The sequence below is a fragment of the Heterocephalus glaber genome, unplaced genomic scaffold (assembly GCF_053883595.1).
Source record: "Heterocephalus glaber isolate CG9 unplaced genomic scaffold, H.glaber_assembly_v1.0 deba00000071, whole genome shotgun sequence".
NCBI classification, from domain to species: domain Eukaryota; kingdom Metazoa; phylum Chordata; class Mammalia; order Rodentia; family Bathyergidae; genus Heterocephalus; species Heterocephalus glaber.
In genome coordinates, this window is record NW_028258137.1 from 18051315 (window position 1) to 18065759 (window position 14445).

The following is a 14445-nucleotide window of genomic DNA, read 5'->3' on the forward strand; positions in this document are numbered from 1 at the left end:
TGAGACTAAGGCAGGAGGATCACAAGTTCTAAGACAGCCTGAGTAACTGAGAAAATTGATAAGACCCCATTTTTAAAAAAGTAAATTGAACTGGTGATGTAACTGAGTGCAAAGGCCCTGGAGTTAAGTTAAAAATTTTAAAAAAGAAAGGCCCTGAGGTGCAAATGAGGCTGACCAGTTCTACCAGCCATACAAAGGCTTGCGACAGGAGGGAAAAATAGAGAAGAATGAAGGATGTGGCTGGAGAGGTAGGTGTGAATCTTGTCAGCCATGGTAAGGAATATGGATTTTGTTTTTGGTGTGAGAGGAAGCTACACCTGGAATACAAACAGAGTGGAGAAGAAATCTGATGTAGATAAAAAAAGATCATCATAGGTCGCCACCTGCTGCGCAAGTGCAAGGACCTGAGTTCGATCCCGGCACCAAAAAAAAAAAAAAAAAAGAAGAAGAAGAAGATCATCATAGGGGTCCAAAGCATGGCAATGAAGTGCTGGCTGTAACCAGAATGTCTTTCAGCAGTTAAGGCGGCAATGGCCCTTTGCAATGGGGATGAGGAGAATCCAGCAGAGAACAGTCACTACACAGTTGCCCTGTGTTCCAAACCTAGAATAGCCTAGAACAGGAGGCGGCTCTGTCAGCTATTCATTGTCCACAAGCCTACCTGAAGCTTCTCAGCCTGCCATCAGCACACTTGTCCCAAGGGCCTACAGCAGCAAAACTGTTGCTCTTCCGCATACTCTTAAGACCAGGAAAGAACAAGAGTTTCCTTAAAGAGGATAATACATTTTTTTGTCATAAAGGCACAGAAACATGGGTGTGTCAAACCCACATTTATTCTTTAGAATATTTTTAATGAATTATTAATTTTAATTGTATGAGTTTTATTATATTAAAAAATGAGTCTTAACACGAAAAAAATAACAAAAATAAAGTATTGCATTTTTAATATTTATTGAGGGTTTATAAAAAAAGCATCAAAGCGCAAGGACCCGAGTTCAATCCCCGGTACCAAAAAAAAAAATTAAAATTAAAATTAAAAAATAAATGTAAAAAAGCATCAAAATTTTCAACATTGTTTTTTGGTGTACAAAGTCTAAAAAAGAATAACATAAATAAATTCCTATATGAACTACAATGAAAATACCAATAGCATTCTACAAAAATACAATCTTTTCGATTATCACACCTAAGGCAGTCTTCATACATGACAACAGTATGTTCGATACACACATATTGCTTACACCGACAACACATGTGTTTTGCTTTCCTGGACTTTTTGTAGGACATGCTTGACATCTCACTGGTATTGCTGGTTTTTTGTGGGGTTTTTTGTTTTTTCTGAAGGGGATTGAACTCAGGACCTTGCGCTTGCGAGGCAGGCATGGCGCCACTGCGCTAAATCCCCAGCCCTGGTCTTGCTGTTTTTGTCAGGAGGTTCTTATTATATTATACAATGTGTAGTTAATAGGAACATAAAATACCAATAGAATAAGGTATTAAATTATTAAGTATAAATTATTAAGTATTCAAGTATTAAATTATGTTTATTTTTAGAATAAACATCAACATTTTCATATCAGCTGTATAGTTGCTTACAAAGATAACATCACAAATAACAACCTATGTGAACTACAATGAACATACCAACAGAACTCTACAACAAAAGTAATCTTTACTTTAATTGCCACACCCAAGGCAGTCTTCCTACATGACAACTGCATGTTCCACGCACAGGCCTCATTTACACTGACAGCACAGGTGCTTAGCTTTCCTTTCTTATGTGGTAAGCCATTCTTGTCACCTTTCTTCTCTTCCTGTTTTGTTTTGTTTTGTACCGGGGATCAAACTCAGGACCTTGAGTTTACCAGGCAGGCACTGTGCTGCTGAGCTAAATCCTCAGTGTTCTCTTCCTGTTTCATCAGGAGCTTCCTACTATGTTGTATAATGTGCACTTAGCAGGGGAATAAGATATCAATAAAATAAAATATCAAACATGTAATGAGTGCTTAGAATAGACATCAACATTTTCGTAACAGCTGTTTACTTGCTTACAAAACCTAAGAGATAACATCAGAAGTAAAAACCTACATGACTTACAATGAAAATACCAATAGAATTATACAACAAAAATAATCTTTGTTTCAACTGTCACACTGAAGGCAGTCTTCATACATGAAAATTGCATGTTCCATACACAAGTATTGCTTACACTGATAGCACGCATGTTTTGTTTTCTTATCCTTTCTTGTAGGGCACAGTTGACATCTTTTTGGTTTTCTAGTTGTCTTCATAGTAGGTCTTTGGTATGCTGCACCTGGCTATTCACCTGTCAGCTCACCAGTGTGCTCCACAATTTTTTTGCATAGTTCCCTAGGCAGAAACATTTTCTTTTTCCTCTACTGTAAATTATCTCTTATGTGTTCCAGTCCCAATCCTCTAAGAAAATTTCTCTGTGGTATTTTGCACTTGTTATTTTCTTTGCAAACTATCAAACTATTTATGCCACACATGTTCAGGATCGAGTAAAACACAACCATTGGCCAATGCTTTGTGTTTCGAGTGACATAATAGTTGCTGCATAACTCATAAACAACATCTTCTCTGCCTTTGGTTTTGTTGTAAAAAGTTTCCATCTCGGCTTCCATTTTGTGGAGGTTTCTCTATCAATATTTTGATCATGATGCAATGTTGACATCAGCAGTACCAGTTTGTTTTTCTTTGCCATATATGAGGCCAGTGTAAATATTCCTGAAATCCAAAGGTTTACTATACAATTCTCTACTTTGAAATTGCAACATTTTATTTGGAATTTCTGTTTTGTTCCTGTGTACAGTTCCTACTCTGGTCAACTTGTGCTCTGTTAGCAAATGTAACATCAATTAGAAACTGGTAAACCAATTGTCAAATGTCACATTCTGATTAGTTTGGGAGATGGGAGCAACAAGTCTGTTCACAACAACATCATTTGGTGGCTGAGTTCCAGGATAAATTTCTAAATTGAAAGCTTAATGTCTTCACATCTACAAGGGCATAAATTTTATGCCATATTTTGACCCATTGTTTTTCCATAAGTCTCACTTTTCTGCAATTATCATGAGAAATCCCTGCTAAGTAAGCAGACCTATGAATGCTTTTAGTTCAGCTAGTGAGGTGTTATAATAAATACATTTTTGAATATGGCTATTGGTGCATACAGAATGTTTAACTTGTATTGCAGCCTTTGTGTATTTCACAGCATCTTGCAGCATTTTGTCTGTTACAATTTCCAACAATGAATGGTGGTGCTGGCATTCTAATACGTTTCACCCCTGTTAAGACTCTCACTATATTTTTGAACCTAGTTCTAACACTGGATCTTTCCATTTGGTTCTGAGACCATTCTGCAACATTTCAACTAGTCAAATATGTACTCACATTTCTATGTTCTTTATCATCTGAATCAAGGAGGTCTGCATTCCCTGAGTCTACATCAGTCAATTCCATTTCACTGTCACAGGAACTTTCACTCATATGGCCAATGTCAAAGTCGTCGTCATCATCATCATCATCATCATCATCATCATCATCATCATCATCTAGCCACACCACTCTTTTGTTATAAAAACATGTATTTTACCATAATGGTTCATCTTCATCATCCACGCATGAGTGATCTGATGATTCACTTTTTTATTTTTTTTGGTACTGGGGATCCAACTTGGGACGTTGCACTTGCGAAGCAGGCAGTGGAACCACTGAGCTAAATCCCCGGCCCCCTGGAAAGCTCATCTTGCCATGGTGGCTAACACCTGTAATCCCCACAGTCAGAAGCCTGAGGCGGAAGAACTACGAGATAGATGCCAGTCTGGGCTCCATAGCAAGAAAATGTACAAAAAAGAAAAGATAACAACTCTCAGGTGCAGCCCAATGCTTATACAAATTTGGCAGCAGGGAGAGCTCAGTTGCTCAGCTTCACGGGGTAAGCTTGCTTGTGGAAGCCACAGAGTCAGGCCAAGGAAAGAGGCTGTCTGTACAAACTGAATGTTAGGCAGGCTCTGGAATGCAGTGTGTCTATGAACAGCACGATGTTGCCTGAGATGAGTGGGTCAGGTTGAACCTAAGAGATGGCAAGCCTGACCTTGGGGCTAATTGTGAAATCACACCTACTGTGTAGATGTTGTGGGAGGTCTGGCTCCTGGAACCTGACACCTCTGTAGCACATGTTTCTCGTGTTTATGCCAGCAAGTGTGACCAATGGAGATTTGTTCTGCCATCTCTCTCCACACCCCAGCAAATAGCCAGCACCAGTGGGTGATGAGCAAAGAATATCTAGACAAATGGGTGAAAGTAAGCAAGTGGAGGTCCTTCCTGGAGAGAGGGACAGCAACTGGAAGTAGTGGAAGAATTCAGTGAATCTCCTTCTCCCTTGGCCAGTTGGGCATCAATGTGGTCAATGCTTGCTCTGAACCTCAGTTTTCTTGCCTAGAAAGTGAGGCTGGAAAAAATTCTCCTTTGTGGGCTGGACTGAATGGGCTCACACAGGTTAAACTGGTTGCTTATCTCTGGGCACACAGTCACTTTGGTGCTCACTTAGTCCCCCTTACCATTTGTTCTCACTCCAAGAGGGATGGGGAGGCAGCAGCCTCCTGAGAGCCAAGGGCACTCCTCAAAGAATATCATTTGTGTACTTGATGTGTGTCAGTGGCATAATTCCAGATTTCAGCACTCAGGGGACTTTGCTGAGTCTGCTTTACACCATCTGTACGGGAAACCACCACAGATTGCTTGAAGGAGGAGAAAGAGGAAGGAAGGGTCCCAGAAAAACCCTGATCCAAACAGAATGGAGAGGCTTCTACATGCCCCTGTTTGTGCAGAAGGTAAGTCATCAGAGACCTGTCCCTTCCCCAGGTAACTGAATATCACAGTGCAAGAGGTTGAGAGGTTGTGAGTCTCAGGACCATCCTTCAGGGTCATGCTGGAAACATCACAGTACTCCAGGACTCTGAAGCAGGAGGATTCCCAGTTGAAGCATAGCATGGCCAACTTAATAACTGGGCTACTGGTTAACATACATGTGTGACCATAAAATCTGACACCTGATAATACCTCAGGGGCAAATGCCTGCTTTAATCAAGGGAGGAATCTTCCAGTGCTTCCAGAAGGGCTCTGAAGACATACTTCTCTGTACAGGTATAGTCCCTAAGGGAGAGATGGTTGTCGATTATGATTTCCTCTTCAGCCTGCAAGGCTTAGCCACAAAGCAGGGAGGTGGGTCTTGGGAGAAGCAAGATGCCAGGCACCATCATCAGCTTTGTGACCCATCTTTCAAACAAGAGCTTAATCCAGAAGATTGAGCTGGTAGTTTATCAAAGAAGTTTTCCAGTGCCCTCAGTGAGAGAGTCTTTATCACAAAAATCCTGACTTGGGGTGGCTTAAGTGTGAGCATAGAGAAGGATTTTTCTCAGGGTCCTGGGTGGGAGAGCACCCTGGTCAGTAGGAGGCATTGGGCTGCCCCGTTGCCTCCCTGAAGGCCTGATGAGCTGCTTCTGGCTTTAAAAGAAAAGCTGCTGGCCATTATTTCAGGGTTGTCCTTCATATGACACATGAAAACTGATGTGGAATTTGGATTTTGGATTTTGACTTGGTATCATGTCATGATTTCTAACAATAAATTATCTTCACCTGGGTTCTCATAGAAATAATTACAATTGGTGTAGGAGTCAGTGGATTTTGAGGAATTACACAACAAACCAACAACTGAGGGTCAGAGGGTTTTTGTGTGTCTTTTATAGGGGAAGGGATTGAAGTGACAAAACTGTCATTTTGCATTATGTCACTTTCTCGTGAAGAAGTTTTGAGTTTTATTTTTATTTTTTTATTTTTTATTTTTTTGGTACCGGGGATTGAACTTGGGACCTTGTGCTTGCGAGGCAGGCACCGGAACCACTGAGCTAAATCCCCAGCCCATGAGTTTTATTTTTAAATGGACCTGTATTTCCAACACTGTAAAGCTGCCCCTTATTTTCTATTAGAGTAGTTTGTACCTCTGTTGAAGTTGGTGACACCTTCAAATATGCTGAGCCTATCTTCATATTACTATCGGCTATAAATATGGAGCCAAAATAAACAACATGAAGCACTACTGTTGAACACAACTTGTTTTTGCTACCTGTGTAATGTTCAAAAGGCTCCTTAACCTCTTGGTTTTGGTGATACCTAAACTGTGAAAACATGAAAGGTCAATAAATGAATACTTGGGGAAAAGCAAAGGCAAGAAACCTTTTTTAGCTTTTATTCTTCCCAATAAGAATGTCTTTCCATTGCACACGTCCAAATCTCATTATGCTTCAGGCCCACCTCTAAGGAGCATTCTCTGAATCTCTAATCCACCCACATCTCTGCCTCTCCAACCTTTGAATGCTTAGGGCCAGAGCTGCACAACCTACTTCTTTGGTTAATCTTGAGTCTCCTGCCAATCTCAGAATTTGGGATTGTCTTGTCTTCCTGTGCTCACTGAGGCTACGTCCACACCCTGGTATGCTCCACAGAAAATGGCTACTTGAGAATGTGAACAAGGAGGCCAGATAAGAAGGCCTAGGCAGGGTTCTGTCTTCTCACTGCTCTCTGCCACCAAATACTGAGGGCCTGAAGCTTGCCCATCAAGTCATGAATTCACATGTCACCTCACTGAGTAGTGATGACATCACAGGTTTCCTGGTTTCAATGGCAGAGAAACTACTCTAACATGTGGAAACTTCCCTACCAGTTCTCTACTATATACCAGACTGCTTGGTTGCTGAGAAGAGAATGTATGACCAGCTCACTTATATTCACACTAACTTGTCATCTGTCTCATGGGCAGTCGGTGCAGCAGGTAAACCTGGGCCAGACATCTGTATAAGAGGCCTGAGTGTGCACAAAACACACCACATGTGCCTTTTGTGCTTGCCCATCACACCTCAGAACTTCCACACTCATGAGTGGGAGCAGTGGGCTGTGTGAACTCAGGAACCCATACTTTCCTGCTCAGTGATGAGGGCACATGATATGTCATCTCTGGGCAAGGGTTTTGAAGGGTCATAATCCTCGTCAATTTAGCCTTCCCTTTGGGACTACAAGATGCTTCTTTCAGAGTTGGGTGCAGTTGAGCACACCTATAGTCCATGACAGGAGGCTGAAGCAGGAAGATCGCTTCAGCCCAGGATTCAAGACAAGCTTGGGCAAGATGTTATAACCCTTTTTTTTTTTAAATGATGTTTCCTTCAGACAATTTCTTGATCAAACCATTAAAAAAACACTAGGCTTGGTGGTGCATACCTATAATCCCATCACTCAGGAGGCTGAGGCAAAAGGACTGCTGGAAGTTCAAAGCCAGCCCAGGGTACATAGTCACAGTGAGTTCAAGGGCAGCCTGAACTATGTAGCAAGACTCTGTCTCAAAAAGGGAAGTGGGGGGGGGACCCTGGGGATTTAGCTCAGTGGTGCCACATCTGCCTGTCAAGTGCAAGGTCCTGAATTTGATCCCATTACAAATAAATAAATAAATAAATAAATAAATAAATAAATAAACTATTAACAAAAGACAAGTGTGCTATTGTTGTCAAGTGATAAGTGGAGCAGTTTGAGGAAAAGCTGTTGCAGGCCTCTATAAAACTCATCTTAACAACTCAGGTGTCTTTACCATGCTGTCACTGAGACACACACATGTCCTTCATGCCACATTCCAGTATGAGCTGCTGGAGAAAGTGTTATACAGCTGGGGACAGAAATGCCAGGAAAGAGATAAAGTGGAACTGAGACAGGAGATTTGAGGAAAATCATCCCAGTAATTTGGGCTGGTATGAAAAGGCTCTTGGACCCTAACCTTCATACCCAAAGACTGAGGGGATCCCAATTTCCATTAATGTGAGTATCCACTGTTTGTGGGAATGAGGAACTGAGCTCTGGTCTCTTGCTCCTGTTGGTTCCACAGAACCTGAGTGCTTTTACAGCAGGCATTCCATTCTAGGGGGCTTACACAGTAACAGACCATGGCTGCATGTACGATATCAACTAGAAAGAAGGACTTTAGGCAGGAAGGTACAGGAGAGGAGAAGTCCTGGCAGCACAGCATATGAAGCAGTAGTAAACGATCAGTTCTGGTCTTTCTAGCAGCAGAGCAGCCCACAGCCCTTCCTCTGCTCAGACCTCTACAGTCCCTTCTTGTTCAGAAGAACCTCTTGGCTGCACTCTGCAAACCAAGGAGTCAGCTCCAGAGTAACTTAGCTGGGGACAGAGCTACTGTTGGGGTTCTACCCTTAGTCATTGCCAGCCATCACCAGCACAATTCAAGAGGGTTGAGGCTTCTTTATAGAAGAATTTGGAAGAATTTGACAGGGCTCCCTCCTGCCTGAGGTCTCAGGAAGCAGAATAAACAGCCCCAGGGAGCACTGCTACTGGGAACAGGAATGGTGTGAAGTAAGTCCAGGAAGGCCCACCTGAGGCTTCCATGCTTCTTTCTGCTCAGCTCTTTGTGAGCCCAGAGACTAGCACTCAATAAAATGATTTTCTGAGACATCTTTTTACCAGAAATCCAGCTGGAGTTTGCTCAAGGCCAATCCTTAAACCTCCCAGTTCCTTTAAAGTACATTCCTACACATCAAACATGATCTTCTAAGGTTCTGCACTCAAAGGGGATGCTTTGGGGAAGGTGCTTACAGTGTGACACTTCCAGTGGTGTCTATGCCACTTGGAGCAATACTTAGTCCAGTTCTTTAAGAAATGGAGAGGCTCTGGCCAGGGGTGTAGGTCAGTGGTATAGCATGTATTTAGGCTGTGTGATGCTCTACATTCAACGCCATTCTCCACAAAAAAATAAAATGAAAGAAAAGTCGAGTGCTACCATGTTGTGTGAGTGTGTGTGTGTGTGTGAGAGAGAGAGAGAGAGAGACAGACAGACAGAGACAGAGAGACAGAGACAGAGAGAGGCAGAGAAAGAGTGCCAAGGGGCCGAGGATTTAGGTCAGTGGTTTTGCTGCCTGCTGTGCAAGCGCAAGGACCAGAGTTCGATCCCCGGTACCAAAAAAAAAAAAAGAAAGAAAAAGAAAAAAGGAAAGAAAAAGAGGGCAGAGTGAGCAGGTCCAAGAAGATGCTGGACCATCTATCAGTCTATGCCTCCATTTGTCCACTCATTCAACAAGTACCTATTGAACACCAATTCCGTATCAGCCACCGTGCTAGCTGCTTGGGATATGTTGGTGAATGAAACCATCGAGCCCCTCTCCTCAGAGCACCCACCAAATATAGGAGGAGACAAAAATACAACATCAAGGACAGGGGTTATAGCTCCGTAGAGTACCTAGCATACAGAAGGCTCTGGCTTCAATCCCCAGCAGCACCCCCTAATCAAGATTTTGTAATTGCTATAAAGAAAAATAAACCATTTTGAGGATAGAATGATGAAGGCTGCCATGTTACACAAGGTGGTCCAGGAAGTCTTCTTTGAAGAGGGAACATTTCAGCAGAAATGGGAGCAAGTGAGTCATGTGAGGAGCTAAAGGTAGAGCACCCTGAAGGAAGTACACGTGCAAAGACCCTGAGGTAGCACCAAACATAGTGACACATGCCTGAAATATCGGCAATGAGGAATTTAGGGCAAAGGAGGATCATCAGTTCAAGGCAAGCCTGGTCAATGTTGCCATACATTGTTTCAAAAAAGAAAACAAACAAACAAAAAGGAAAAATAAAGACCCTTAGTCAGGAGTGGTGGTACTCATGCTACTGGAAGGCTGAGGAGAGGTGTCATAATTTAAGACCAGCCTAGCCAACTGAGCAACTTAGTAAAACCCTTTCTCAAAATTAAAAAAAAACAAAAACAAAAACAGGCCTATGGATATAACTCAGTGTGAAGGCTCTCACTCCAGTCCCCACTCCTCAGCTCCTTCCCAAAATGATGCTATTTAGCAATAAGGCTGAACTAACTCTATGAGCCACAGAAAGGCTACTGTGCCCAGGAAGAAAAGATAAAGACAAAAGATGTCGTTGTATGGGAAAGTTGTAGGCCTTTTCAGCCACGAGTGAGGAGTTTGGAGCTTTAAAAACTGTAGTTGTACATGTACCCACTCCCTAAAATGATTGTAAAGTTCATGTACTACAAACATGTACTAATAAAAAATATAAATATAAAATAAGTATACAGAAGTTTTAAAATGTAGATGTCAGAGAAAGCTATCAGAAGAATAAGAGGAGGGTAAAGAAGGATCTAATATAGATGCTACAAAGATCACCATAGCTGCTATGAGCCATGGCAGTGAGTACCTGGCTGTTGCCAGAAGAATGTCCCTCTCACCAGCAAAAGGGACAGTGTGGCCTGGGGAATGGGGGTGGGAGCAGTCAGCAGAGAAGGAACAGTGCGGGCTTGGGCCTGTGTTTCATTCATATACAGCCACATCAGCAGCCCCCAAAAAAGAGGTAGAACCATCAGCCACTCATAGCCCTAGGATCTAGGTGAACTGTCCCACCCTGTGGTCAGCACACTTGTCCTGAAGGGCTACAGCAGCAAGACTCTTGCTCCTCCCCCTGACATGAATACACACAAGACCAGGAAAGTACCTGTGCCTCAAGAGTTTCCTTAACCTGATCTAGAATAAGGAGAAACAAGTTCTGGGGCTCACAGAGGGTCCCTACTGAGAGTCTCATCACAGTCCCTCTCTGATACTTACTGTAACTCAGGCAGATTTGTGGTTACTGGAGGAGTCAGGGTAGCAATTCCCAACCATGAGAAAAACAGGATCACCGGGAGCTCATAGGAATGAGGAATTATCAGCATCCATACTGGTCCAAGTAATTTTTAGGGTAAGGGTCTTGATATCTATATTTTTAAAAGCTTCCTGTAAATGGCCACAGTTGGGAAGTGCCTGAAGTTCCAGCTACTTTGAGGTTTGAATAAGAATGACTGCTTGATTCCATGAGTTGAATGCTAATATATTTAGAGAATGAATGAATGAATGGATTATTGATAAATTTGTAGAAAATGTGATTATATCACATTTATAGAAAAAATGGAGAGGAACACGTAAAATGAAACCATGGGATATAATGAGCAAATTTTAAAAACATGGAAAACTCACCCAGCCATGGTGGCCAATGCCTGTATCCAAACACTCAGAAGGCTGAGGCAGAAGGATCTTGAATTTGAGACCAGTCTGGGCTACATACCAGGTCCTGTCTCAAAAGAAAAAAGATAAAGACTTTTCAGATACAGCCTGATTTTCATAGAGTATCAGTGAGAGTTCAGATGCTAAGCTTGGCAGGGTAACTCAGTTGTGAGAGTCATGAAGCCAGGCCAAAGAGGGAGGCTGTCTGTACACAAGCCAAACATTGATAAGGCTCTGAGACGCACTGTACCTGTGAACAGCATGTTGTCACCTGAGATGAGTAGGCCAGGTGAAGCCCAAGAGAAGGCAGGTCTGACCTGGAGGCTAACTGTTGTGAGATGTTGCTTCAGAGGACTGGCTCCCAGAACCTGGTGGCCTGTAAGCCACCCTCCTGCATGTAGATGTAGGGAAGGGTGATCAATGGAGACTTCTGTCAGCTCACTGCCCAGCCCAGCAGTGGGTGACCACCAAGGATGTCTAGAGTGTGCACGGATGTAAGGAAGTGGAGGTCTTCCTTGGTGAGAGGGACAGGGAAGTGGGGGATTGCAGCAACTTCCATCTGCCTCACCCAAGTGGTCATCAATATGGTCATTTGTCTCTGGTGCAGCACAGTTTTCTTATCTAGAAAGTGTGGCTGATAAAACAAAAAACTCTCCCTTGTGGGCAGGACTGAATGAGCTAACCGTGTGAAACTGGTAGCACAGATCTGGACACCCAGTCACTTTTCTGCTCTTTTGGTCAGCCTTACCAATTGCTCTTTCTCCATGAAAGAAGGGGAGACAGCAGCTTTCCGTGTGCCACAGGTAGTAATTCATCAACAAATGTCATTTCTGTGCTTGCTCAGTGTTGGTTTTGTGTTGTCAGTTGCCAGAATACAGTGGCACAGGCTTCGCTGAGTTCCCTTCTAGGTGAGCAGAGGGTGACCATCACAGATTTCATAAACGAGGAGGTAGATAAAGGTGAGGTCCCAGGAACACCCACTCCAGAGAGAGAGAGGGCTTGGATATAGCAGAGTTTTCCATAATCTCCCCATTTTCCAGGCAACTGAACATCACAGTTCCAAATTTGGGATCTGAGTTCCTGGGGCACCCTTGAGGGCCTTAAAACAGCTCAAATAACCCAGGCCTCTCAACTTTTACGTCCTACCCAGATGCACTTCCACAAAGATATAGCACAAAGCTGGGCATGGTGGTGTACACCTGTAATCCAAGCACTCTGAGAAGCTGAGAATGGAGGATTGGGTGTTTGAGCCCAGCCTGAGGAATTCAGGTACTGGGCATCTGGCCAGGATATAATCTACATGAACACAATACTTGACACTTAAGGACGCAGGGCAAATGCCACCCTTAATGAGGGCTGGTATCATCCCATGATCAGAAATGCTCCAAGACTTACTACCATGAAAAGGCAAGATACGTCATGGGCTGAACAGTATCTGTGGAAAGTCGCTTATTAATTATGATTTCCTCCTCAACCTACATGATGCCGGCCACAGAGCAGGGAGGGTGGGCCTTGCGGGAAAGAGGTGCCAGGAATTATCATCAGCTTTGGGACTCATTCCTAGGAATTGAGCCTGGTTCAGAATATAAGCTGGCAGCTCGTTGAACAAGAAGCTTAACAGGACTAGATTCAGTGAGAGAGTTTTCCTTGGCAAGCCTGATTTTCACTCTTAAATGTGATGCTAGGGCATGTGTCTTTCTAGGTATCCTGATTGGGTGAGCACCCTTGTCAGTAGGAGGCATTTGCCTGCCCTTGGCCTGATTGAGGGCTTGGTGAGCTGCTTGTGGCATGGAAAGAGAAGCTGCTGGCCAGCAGTGGCTAGTGTTTCCCATGATGTATTAAAGCTAAAGTGGAGTATGGAACTTGACTATGTATCACATCATGATTTCTAACTGTAAATTTCCTGTTCAAGGACTCTATTCACACTAATTACCATGAGGGTAGAATTTCATGGATTCTAATGATTTACACTCCAAACCATCACATGCACTTCAAAGGACATTCATTGATTTTTTTTCAGTGCTGGGATTGAACTCGGGATGCTATCTATGTGAAGCAAACACTCTACTACGGAGCTGTATGATAGCTGTATGTATTATCTTTTATATGAGTGGGGAGTGAAACGATAAAGTTGCCATTTTGTATAATGCCACTTATGAATGCTTTCAGTTTTATGTAAAATGGGTCATGTTCCCACTTTATAAAGTCATTGCAGACATTCATTTTGTCTTGGAGCACCTCAAACTTCCTACCAGAGTATGTTACCTTAAATGTGGTGGGCTTCTCCTCCCCTTACTAACCACTATAAATCTAGGCTGGGGATTTAGCTCAGTGGTGCTGCTGCCTGCCTTGAAAGTACAAGGTTCTGTGTTTGATCCCAGGTATCAAAAACAAAAAAATTTAAAAGTTAAAAAAAAAGGGCCGGGGATTTAGCTCAGTGGTTTCGCTGCCTGCTGCACAGGCTCAAGGACCCAAGTTTGATCCCCGGTACCAAAAAAAAAAAAAAAAAAAAATTAAAATTAAATAAAATCCAAATTTTAAAAAAAATCTGGAGCCCCAACATGAACAACATGAAGCCTCTCCTCTCTACTAACTCTCTACTACCTCTCTACTACCTCTCTCCCTATGTAGTCCCATAAGACTCTTTATCTCTTCATTTTTTGAGACCTCAAGTGTAATAACATGAAATTCTATAAATACACACTTGGGAAAAGATCAAGAAGAATTTGTTTTTAAATTTTCTTAGATGGAATGTTTTCCTCCACACATGTCCAAATCTCATTTATGCCTCAGGCTCACCTCCAAGGAGAAATCACTGACAGTACAATCTTCCTAAATCTCTGCCTCTCCAACAATTGAAGGCAAAGTTGCACATCCTGTTTTTTAGGTTAGTCTTGACAATGGCCCATATCATAATTTGGGGTGCACACTTCTTCCTGTGATCACTGGGGCTGTGCTCTACAGAGAGTGGCTACTCGATGAGGATATGAGTTGGCAGGACAGGCAGGTTCTTCTGCCTTCTCCACCAAACCCTGGGAGCCTGAATCCTGCCCATCAATTGACAGATTCTGTATGTGGCCTCAGTGGATAGTAATGACATCACAGGCCTCTGGTTTCCATGGCAGGGAATCTACTCAATCGTGGGAAAATATCCTGACAAGATCTACACTAGACACCAATCTGTTTTCCTGGAAGAGAAGGTCTGAATGAGACTTTTATAATCGGGTTAATTTATCATCTGTCCCATGAGAGGGCAGTGTATCGGGCAAGCCTAGCTCATGCTTCTGTACCTGAGGCTTCAGAGTGCAGACAAACTCATGGGCCCTCACAG

The 14445-nt window shown here is 42.9% G+C and overlaps 1 long non-coding RNA gene across 1 annotated transcript in view; it reads right to left on the reverse strand.

Annotated features, from left to right (window-relative positions):
- Positions 1–960: 960 nt before the first annotated feature.
- Positions 961–14445, reverse strand: part of LOC147830637 (uncharacterized) — an 82407-nt gene continuing 68922 nt past the window's right edge. The window contains exons 9-10 of the long non-coding RNA XR_015448884.1: positions 11088–11181; positions 961–5178 (exon numbers count right to left, since the gene is read on the reverse strand). This is a non-coding gene — a long non-coding RNA (uncharacterized LOC147830637). The remainder of the gene's footprint in view (positions 5179–11087; positions 11182–14445) is intronic.